At 36.1% G+C, this 11,497-nt stretch overlaps 1 pseudogene; it reads left to right on the forward strand.

The window, feature by feature from the left end:
- The first annotated feature begins 1,161 nt into the window (after positions 1-1,161).
- LOC122241958 lies at positions 1,162-7,831 on the forward strand (annotated as a pseudogene).
- Positions 7,832-11,497: the final 3,666 nt, after the last annotated feature.

An 11,497-nucleotide genomic window follows, 5' to 3' on the forward strand; every position in this document is an offset into this window, starting at 1 on the left:
TCATATTTTAACATAGATGAACAACCAGTGAACCAGGCCCAGGCATTTAAGGAAATCTCTGTGAGTGGAAAGCCTCATTGAGCCAGAAGTTTTGCTTAAGGCAGTGAAGTGAAAGATAAGGATTCCCCCCAAAGGGGTTGCTTTCACTTTTTAATGCAAATCTGAGATGCTGCCAAGACCAAGTCAGCTGCTCTCTTGAAAACACAATTTCCATTTGCCAATCAAGACTTGTAGGGCCCTTCTTGCACTGTCATTTGTTGAGTCTGAAGTGACCACTGCCAAATGTGGATATCAGGCTGGAGATTCACAGACCTGCCTGTGGGATGCATTCAGCTGTTTCAAAAGCGGTATACTTGGTGGTTACATCAGAAAGGTGACACCTTTGTTTTGGGAAATGGTTTTTTTGAGTATTTAGGATGCAATTAATTTTCTAAAGTATTGTCTTTTTCCTCCTGTGATTATCATTTCTCCCAGGCTACCTGGGAGAGGATAGGAAGGAAGGTTGTAGTGTAATTTATGTCTCATTATCACTACGTAAGTCATCCCTGAGAGAATGGGAGATTCTCCTTTGAATATATAGGATGAGAATATATAGGATGTGCCTGTAGCACATCAACTGTTTTATTCCCTTAGCTAAGGGGGTCAAAACAGCAACAATTTAACCTTCCTTCCTCACTATGGGTTCCTTCTGAGCTACATCTGTTGAATTTGGGTGCCCTTTCCTCCTAAAAAACCTGGTAAGATAGTAATTTGGGCACTTGGTGCCACCAGGGTCATAAAAATTTATGTCCCTTATCCATTTCCTGGGAGTCCCTGAATGCTTGATGGTGGTGATGCATGGCTTTCACTCTCCCCATTGGAAACAGGGAGAGTGCATACATATTTTTCCTTAGAGAAGAGTTCAGAGGTAAAGAGAGGCACCAGGATTGGGAGACACAAATATATTATACACACAGACAAAAATTCACACACAGAGGTCATTCTCATCAGCATTAGAAAAAAAAAATGAGACAGTAAGAGGCTAATACTAGTCAATGCTTAATATTTTGTTTTCTATAGTAGTTTGCTTTTCTCAGTAAAATCTTCTGAACCAGCCAAAGCTCCCTGATAGCAGTCAGGACTCATGTTGACAACTTTGAGAGGTTTTACTCTCATTGCAGCATGGATCTAAGGTTGGCATGAGAAACTACAAGAGAGGCTGACCAGAAAGGCAGACTACCTGCTTGTCATTCCTTCTTACTGAGCATTATATGCCTTATATTTGCATGTTGCAGGTGAACTAGTCAATGTACTGGTCATGTAGCTTGTAAATGTGTATCTCTGTAAATATAGTTGCAGGTTGTAGAGCCTTCCTTCAGCTCCGAAAGGGTCTCATTGCTAGTTTTTTCAATATGGTTGGTAGACCAGTTAGTGCTCATGCTATAGGAGAGCTGCTTTTGAGCCTATCCCCTGGTATTTTTTCCTCCTTAAAACAGGCACCAAATTGGAGAACTATGTCTTGGCCAAATAATCATATCATTTTGTCAAGATTATCTATCACTGGTTCTCAAGGATTTCCTCAAATCCTTAATTGACATTTTCCCACAAATCCATGTCTCTATTAAGTGTCCCATCCTCTCCACCAAAACTGTGGGGGATTGACTTTACCCTACTCACAAGTTAAGACAGCCTGCTGTGGTCACATGGATGCTGACAGAAGATCCAAGCCCTCTGGGTCAGAGACAAATAACTTCATTACTCCTGAAAAAGTAACAGCCTGAGTACCAGCATAGTTTCACATTAACCTGGAAAGCCAGAGATATAGTCTGCTTGAGCAGTGTGTTGCATCACAACAGTGCTACGAGCTTAACTGCTGTTGTTTTTTCTGGCAAGTATTGAGCAAAAGTATTCTTTGTGTGGAGACAGGCATAATATGACCTCTCAGAAATGCCAGTTGCATAAACAATCCTAAAAAAATGGTCTTGAGTGAGGGGAGATCAAGGCCTTGTAATCTTCAAATACTCTGCAAGATGTATACAAATAAAAGAGGCCTATAGATGACCACCTCCAAACACTGTATAACTAGTACCCAAAGTACCCAAATTAAGCAACAAAACTTCTTCAGAACCCAGAAACTGTCCTTGTGCTGCTTCCTTCCAGTCAGTACTTATATCCTAAAAGTTTCCAATATCCTGACTTCAAAAAGGTTAATTATATTTGTGCATTCAGATAGAAAGAATTGACTAGCATATTCTCATGTGTTTTTGACTTCATTTGCTGGAATTTTATAGTGATGATATCCATCCATCCATCTGTTGTACATTTAGATTGTTTTCAGCTGGAGGCTGTTATGAGTAGTACTGACATGATCATTCTAGTGCATGGCTTTTGATGAACATATTTATACATTCTTTTTGAGTATACACTAAGTAGTAAAATCATTGTGTCTTAGAACATGCACTCTGCTTGACAAAATTCAAAAATGATTTTACTAATTTAAATTCTCTACAAATAGTGGTGTATGAGAATAACTGTTGCTCAAACCTTGGCATTTTTTATTTTTGTCATTTTAGCCATTTTGGTGGGTGTGTGATGTTATATTGTTGCTTTTTACTTGCATACCCTTGATGACTAATGGTGTTGAGTATTTTATTGGCTATTTATATATTCCCTTATGTGATATAATTGGTCAAGTTTTAAATTATATTTCTATTGCTATTTTTTGCCTTTTTCAACTAATTTTCATAAAAATTTTGTGAATATTTCTGAATCAAGTACTTTATTACACGTGATTATATTTTATATACATGTTCCATTCTGATAGTTGTCTATTTATTCTCTTAATGTTGTTTTTTGATGACTAGAAGTTCATAATTTTAACATAGTGTTACACATAAACACACACACAAACGCACCCATCCCCCCTTCCTCCGCACATAGGCACTGTATGTCTTCTTCAATCTTTGTTCACCTATGATTTTTTAATAAGCTTTTGTTTTAACATTTACGATTATATTAACCATTCATCTAGCTATATAAGCATCATAAAATATTTTTTCCAGGTGAGACAGCATCATTTATTGAAGACTATCCTTTCCCCACTGTGTGAGGTGTTCTCTTTGTCATAAACAATTGACCCTTTATGTGCAAGTCTGGGCTTTCTATTCTGTGCCACTATTCATTTTTTCTGTTCTCTCACCATAGCCTTTCTGTCTTAATTATCTCAACTTATAACAGGCCTTAATATTTTGTATTATTACTTCTTTAGCCAGGCTGTTTTCCCTTTAAGATTACTTTATCTGTTCTTAGTCCAAACTTTGCATTTATATATGAATTTTAGAATCAGCTTTTAATTTCTTAATGTACGTTTAAAAAGTCTGATATATTGAGAGTTATTTGGGAAAATTGACAACTTTAAGAGTATTGAGTTTGCCAATTCATGATTCTAGAATATTGCTCCATTTATTTAGCTCTTGTTTTATTTTTCTCAATAATATTTTATAATTTTCAGTTGAAGAAGACTTTCATTATTTTTAATTAGATTTATTACAATAAATTTGATGTTTTTCTTTCTGGTGTGAGTGGTAATTTAAATTTAATTTTCATTTGGGGGCGCCTGGGTGGCTCAGTCGGTTAAGCGTCCGACTTCAGCTCAGGTCACGATCTCACGGTCCGTGAGTTCGAGCCCCGCGTCAGGCTCTGGGCTGATGGCTCGGAGCCTGGAGCCTGCTTCCGATTCTGTGTCTCCCTCTCTCTCTGCCCCTCCCCAGTTCATGCTCTGTCTCTCTCTATCCCCAAAATAAATAAACGTTAAAAAAAAATTAAAAAAAAATTTAATTTTCATTTGTCTTTGCACAGCATAAAAACAAAATTAATTTTTGTGTATTAATATTTTATGGAGTGACTGCTATATTCCTTTATTAATTTATATTGTGTTATATGTATATTCTTTTGAACAGTGAAGGCACACAATACTGTCCTATGTAAATAAGCAAGTTTATTTCTTTCTTCCCAAGTCTCATGTTTTGTGTTTATTTATACATGCTCTATTACATGGACTCAGCTACACTGGAATGTTGAAGAAGAGTGCCGGCATGTGACATTCAAATCTTATTCCTGACTTGAGGAAGGGACCGTAAGTTAAGTGTTTCACTACTGGATCTGATACATTTTCTTATAGAATTCTTTATCTTTTTAAGAAAGTTCCCTTTTATTTCAAGTCTGCTGTGTTTTAATATAAACTTATCTAAAGTGAATGCGTTTACTGTTGTAATTTCTTTCTGTATCTATCAATGCTGCATGTATGCACGATCATACCTAGTTTACACCTTCTCCATTAATCAATTGAAGTATTTTATTTGAGTGATTTTCAAATATTAAATACTTTTTGCCTTTCTAGATTAAATTTTACTGGGTTATAATGCATTATCCTCTGTAATATATCAGTGGATTTGATTTAATAATTCCTCATAAGAATTTTTGCATCTACATGCCAAAAAAATGTTGGTCTTAAATCTGTCTTCCTTATAATGCCCTGTCGAGTTTTGTTCTGAGTTAATTATGGCTTATGATAAGAATTAAGAAATATTTGTCCTATTTCTATTATCTGGAAGAGTTCGTGAGTGATGGGCAATCAGTTTTGAAAAAAAAAATCAGTGACACCTTCAATTTCAAAAATACTTCACCAGTTAAGTCTTTTAGACTTAAGACTTTTAAAAAATTATTTTCAAAATTTGTCTTCATTTCTTGCTTCAGACTTGTGTGTCATCCAAATTTGTTTTCATAAAATTCTTTCATCTTTTTGATACCTGAAAAATCTGTATTAATGAATATCTACACCTTCATTCTTTTTTTTTTTTTTTTAATTTTTTTTTTCAACGTTTTTAATTTATTTTTGGTACAGAGAGAGACAGAGCATGAACGGGGGAGGGGCAGAGAGAGAGGGAGACACAGAATCGGAAACAGGCTCCAGGCTCTGAGCCATCAGCCCAGAGCCTGACGCGGGGCTCGAACTCACGGACCGCGAGATCGTGACCTGGCTGAAGTCGGACGCTTAACCGACTGCGCCACCCAGGCGCCCCTACACTTTCATTCTTAATACTAGTGTGTTAGAGAATGTTGAGTGGGTGAATTTAGGTAGTTGTCTTTCAAATATCATAATTTTCTTTGTTGCTGTATTTTTCAGACAGGGGTAGTTTATGCTGTAATAATACATAAGTTTAAAATATCAGTGGCTTTACAGACATATGTTAATTTCTTGCTCATCCTAAGTCTTCTACAGATTTTGGCAAATCTCCAGGGCCTCAAACCACACTATTTCAGTCTTGTTCCTCCATTACCTGAATATTACCTCTAAATTATGCATGGGAGGGGGCAGAGACTGGTGATTTACTTTGTAACTTCCGTGCTTTCAGACTACATATGATATACATATCTATTTGCCAGTGGTGTTTCACTGACAGGAGCTACTCGTATGGCTCCTTTTCTGTATAAAGGTCTGGGAGAATATACTCACAAAGAAAAGGAGGTATCAGAGAACATCCTTAATGTCTACCATGGTTGGGAGTGACAGCTTTTTCAGATTCTTGGCTTGCAAATTATTTCTGACCCCAAAACATGTCTTTTAAAAAGTTATATATTTCATTCATGTACATGTATATTTTTTTAACTTAAGAACTTATTATTTATCATGAATTGCTAGCGCTTTGTGCTCTGGAGTTAAACAATTTTTGCTTGGATCCAAATTCAGCCAGTAGATATAATTGATTTTGCTCATATGGTGTTAAAATATTGATCCAGCATTTAAAACCAAAAATCTAGATTTTTTGGCATCACTTTAAAAGCAATTATGCTAGCAATTACCTAAAGCTGAGTTGCAGATGCCATTTTTTGGATGGTTTAAGAATGCTTTATTTTACCTAATTTTCCACCATTTTCTATTTTTCACATACTGCTTATTAAATCCTGGTAGCTTTTGAGCTTATTGTCCCCTAGTATTCCTATATACATTCAACTATATATATTAATCCTGTGACAATTCAGAGATTTTTTTTGCTTTAAAATTCACTGTGATCATTCTTCAATTAAGTGTTAAATTATGAGTATAGGGAAAGGAAAACATCATGTGCTTAATTGTTTGCTTGACAAATAATGTTGGAAACATGATAAAAAGATAACATAAATATGTACTGAATTTAATAGAAACATTGTTATTGTTTGCATTTTAATTTGTTTTTTAAAATTTTAAATCAATGATAAGCCATCAAATTAAAAAGATGAAACTACTTGAAGTAGAAAATGTAGATTGGCACTGTTCGTTTTAACTACTTTATTATTTGTCATCATATTTTGTTATCTTGAGAATTTGACAAAATGACAGAAATTCTAAATTCATCTTATATTTCTTTATCAGATATATATATTTCAAAATATATCAAAGAAATGCATCCAGTTTTTTTTTTTGAGGTTGGTCTTTTTTCATTTTACTGTAGCACATTACTATGTTAAGGGTTTTTTGTTTTGTTTTGTTTTGTTTTTTTGTATCAAGAACTGACTTCAGTTTGATGTCACTGTATTTCTCGCTATGTGCATGTCTAGTAGCTGATTGTCTCTGGTTTTATAAGATCACTGTAACATTACGGAAAATATAGATTCAGAAGATAATACTATTTTATATGCATTGTTCTATTTTATTCTGGAACAGAGTATTATTATAAGTTTGCGAGGAAGACTGATGATATATATACAGTTGTGAACAAACACTAGAGCCTCAAACTGAAATGAGAAAAGTGACTTTGGGATACTACTGTATCAACTCTGACATGAAAGATCTTGTAAATCATCACTCTTATCCTTACAACAAGAATAAGAATACTGTGAAAATCAAAGACTTTTTACAGACTCATCAAACAACTGAAGTCAGAGGGAAAACCACTACCTGAAAATCAAGAGAGAGAGAGAGAGAGAGAAAGAGAGAGGCTGACACAGAGAATCACAGCCAAAGTCATCATATGAAAGCAGAAGCTACTGGATCTGATAGGACACTTAAATATAACTTTGGCAAATTGTTGGAGGCAGTATATAGACTAGTGTGAAAGAGAAAATTCCTGAGGCCACAGTCTTAGAAAGCCTCCACAATTTTATGGGTTTTATCTCCCAACATTCTACAAAGTTTCCATGGTAAAGAATCAAGAGAAAGCTCTTAGGGGCTACTTTGAGTCAAGAATGACTTCAAGGGTTCCTTGTGGAGGTTCACCAAACCAATGTTTGCAGCCCCATTGCCCCAATATCTCCAGCCCCAGGCAACTAGTTAGTCTTTATTCCACTGTTTTGAAGATTTAACTACAACTTTGGCTTCCAAGTCCTACATGCTCAGAAGGCTGGGTATGGTGTACCTGTGGTACACAAAGTGAATTCCAATGGACTTCAGAAGATGCAATCCCACAGCATATGTGTATTCATTTGTGATTATTGGAGAGAGGAGCTACGGGATGGGTGTGTACTCTTGGTCCACCAAAAGGTGTTTAAGATGCTTCTGGTTCCAGAAAATAGCTCTCCCTTGGCCTATTACCTCATTCCTCTCACAGGGACTGTGGGGTTGCTGGTTTTAGCCTTGGGAACAGTGATGGTAGTTTGTTGTATCTAGCACCATGTGCTGCCCCAGCTAAATTGACTGACCAAAGATCAAGTGAAACAGATTCCTATCCATGAGACCTACTTTTTCCATCTCCTTTGGCTCCCATCCCCCTACCCCTTGTCTTTCCAGGGTCTTCAGCAAGGCCCCACACTCTCCTTCTTGCTCTTCCTTTTCAGCTACCACTCCAGCCTAACATTTCCCTTCTCTTACCTCTAGTGAACTGTTTGCACTGCACATTTTCCTCCCTCCAGCCTTCTACGTTGAGGGACAAGGGACATTTCTGTATCAGGTTTCTCCCTTCCTGACCCCATTCTTTTGATAGGGTTGGGGTTGCAAAAGGACTGGGTCTTCATTTTACTAGGTTAATAAAATCGTTTTTGTGAACATCAAAAATAATACTATTGAATTAGAACCCAGAGTATAAAACAAACATGAAGTCCATACAGATATAAATAGCTAATTCAGTAAGTTAAAACGAGGGAAGGCAAACACAAAGCCCCCATGCAGAATAATTTCAAATAGTTTATGCAGATCCTGCCCTCTCAAAGACAGGGAGCATAATTATCTGTTCCACACGTGTGGACTGCGCAAGTGACTTACTTCAAAAGTGTACAATATAGAAGTGGGTAAGGAGGACGAGACCTTTACAGTAAAGAAACCTGGTAAATACTACCTCAGCCCGGTGATTCATTGCCAAATCAACTGTCATTATGTTGCTAATATGTACACTTGAAAGATACAATGAAAATGGCACTTTCCATCTGTGATCTTCCTCTTAGTGATCTATAAACCCAATCTTATCATGGGAAAAATATCAAGCAAATTCTAGAATTGTAAATTCTACAAAGTACCTGAGCAGTATCCCTTTAAAACTGTCAATGACTCACAAACAAGCTAGGTCTGTGAAAATATCACATCCAAGAGGAGCTTAAGAAAACAAATGTAGATGTAATTTGGTATCCTGGATGAGATTCTAGAACAGAAAAAGGACATTAGGTAAAAACTAAGGAAATCTAAGCATTTATGGGGTTTATTTAATAGCAGTATATCAACATTTGTTCATGAATTTTAACAAATGTATACTAATGTAAGATATTAATTATAGGGCAAATTGGGTATGAGGTATGTGGGAACTATTTTCTCAGTTTTTTTTGTAAGTCTAAAATTGTTTTTAAAATGAAGTCTGTATGAAATATCATCTCACACCTGTCAGAATGTCAAGGTTTACCAATTTTGCCAAGGCTATGCCAAGTTTTACCAATTTTCCTGAGATCCAAAATTATACTTATTGTCTAAGTGTCATGTAGTTTAATTATGGATGGATAATTACATTCTTATTCTTATTCTTGATAATTCTATTCTGGGCATTCATAACAAAGAATGTGTAATGGTTAATTTTATATGTCAACTTGGTTTTGATAAGAGTTACCCAAATAGCAGGTGCAACATTATTTCTAGATGTGTCTGTGAGGATGCCTCTGGAAGAGATTAACATTGAATCAACAGACTGGATAAAGAAGTTTAACTTCACCAATGTAGATGGGCATTATCTGATCTGTTGAGGACCCAAATAGAATAAAAAGGTGGAGGAAGGGTAAATTTGTTCTCTCTTGTTGAATTGAGACATCCATTTTCTCCTGTCCTTGAATATCAGGGCTCCTGTTTTTCAGGTGATCAGACTCCTTGGGTGGTTAGACTCAGACCACAACACATATGCCCCTTTATTCTCTGGTCTTTGGTCTCTGGACAGAAATACACTGTCTTTCCTGATTCTCTAGCTTGCAGACAGAAAATTGTGGTACTTCTGGGCTTCCATTACTGTGTGAGCCAACTTCTACAGTAAATTTCCTCTTATATATATCTACATATGTTCTTTCTATATATTCTATTGGCTCTATTTGTCTGGAGAACCCTAATACAGAATGGTTTACTAACTAACATTGACTCCTCTAGCCCAAATGCATTTATTTATTATGCATGGGAAAGCACAAGATAAATAAGCAAAAGACAATCATTGCTGAAAATGATAAAACATTATCCAATCTTTGAAATAAAAAAGGTCATGTTGAGTTGCTTATATTTATAAACTTTAATATAATTTTAAATTTAAAATGCATATAGAAGAATTTCACTTTTTAATATTAAATTATTATTAATTCTGGACTATAAAATCATGCAAAGCACTTCTGTTTGGAATTGTATTGAGGTTACTGATGAGTGATTTCTTTCATTTTTTATGTCACTTTCAGTAAACTTATAGAGCTATGAAAAATCTAAGCATTTTTAAATTAGCAACCTAAGTTAACTTCTTTTGAATAAATGTAGATTTCCTTAGATGCCATATAGCTTATGAAAGGAAATACTTGAAAATAATTATACATTCACTATAAAAAGATTCTGTTGTAATCCTTTAAGTGAAATCATTCATCATATTGTACCCACATATCTTATGATAGTATGTATTCTGTAGTAAAATTGCCTCACATGTACAAAGATGTATGTGCAAAAATGCTTCCTTCAATATTATAATAGCATAAAAAATGGAAAACTATATCTCTGTCAATATGAGAATAGTTAAATGATTTATAGTACATTGTGCTATGAACTACAGTGAAGCGCCACAGTGGAATAGTGTGCATGTCTGTCCATTTGCTCTGATGGGGAAATCATTCAAGGACATATTACCAAATGCCCCAAAACAGGGTTATAGAAAAAGAAGGTCTAGTATCATCATACTCATGTACCATAGTCTTTGTAAAACTAATGGCATAGAGATAATGAAAACAAAGAAGAAAGTACTATATACAAAAATTAACTTAAAACCAAATTAAGGACTACATTGATAGCATTTGGTAAAGTACCCAGAAACAAAAAACAGCAGTCTTTTATGGAGGCAGGGGGAGGGGTGGGGGAACTCCTCCGCTATTAATTCCAGATATAGTTATAATACCACCTGGGAAGGAGAAGCAGTAAAAGCCATATACTTCTAGAGGAGAGACAGAAGATACACTAGGTCTAGAAGCTTGTACTGATACAAAGTGGAGATCTGCTACTACGATGAGAGAGTTAGCAACATCCTCCTGCTCAAGACCACCCAGAGCTACAAGGCAGAGACTTACTGCCATGGGAGGAAAGGGGAAGGAAGGCGTAGGTGTACTGAGAAAACTCTACCCGCGGGTCCCAGGAACATAGACCATGCTTGAGACTAAGGCAACGCCAGTATATCAGAGAACCTCCTGCTTCTTCTTTGAGTCTTGCACCAAGCCACAAAGCAATAAATAACACTTTACTTCTGAGGAATACGCTGCAATGCATGTATACAGGACCTACAGAGTGCTGACTGTGGAATAGAAAAACAGAAAAATCCTCTGGGGTGTTAGGCCCCACAACAAGCATAAAATAGAATTAGCCCATTGTTAATAGACCCAGAGTCTGCGGTACACTGAAAATAATGACAGCAACAATGAAATACAAATTCAGTTCAACTTCAGACTGTATGGACTATATCTCTATGACTTGAAATAACTAAAATATTTGGCACTGAATAAAAAATGCAGTGAATAAAAAAATACAATGTGTCAGTATATATTTGAGGAGTCTGGCTCCTGGTGAAAAACTGCCTGTTTAAGGCCTGTTTTTCAGGTCTGACCACATGCAGTTATAAAGGACAGTCCTTAACCTGACAGTCCTTCCAGGAAAGCTGCCCACCCCACACCTGGCTCCACACACAGCCAGTGTACTGTATTCTCTGGCCACCATGCTTTCTGCGTATCTGCACTCCTAGCTCTGGCGACTTCATTCCTAGATCTCTTTATCCGAGTGTTGGGCCCAGGTCTTCAGCTGTCTCTGCTAAAGCCTCCTTATGTGTGTGTGTGCCAGGAG

This window comes from Panthera tigris, chromosome A1 (assembly GCF_018350195.1).
Source record: "Panthera tigris isolate Pti1 chromosome A1, P.tigris_Pti1_mat1.1, whole genome shotgun sequence".
Taxonomy (NCBI): domain Eukaryota; kingdom Metazoa; phylum Chordata; class Mammalia; order Carnivora; family Felidae; genus Panthera; species Panthera tigris.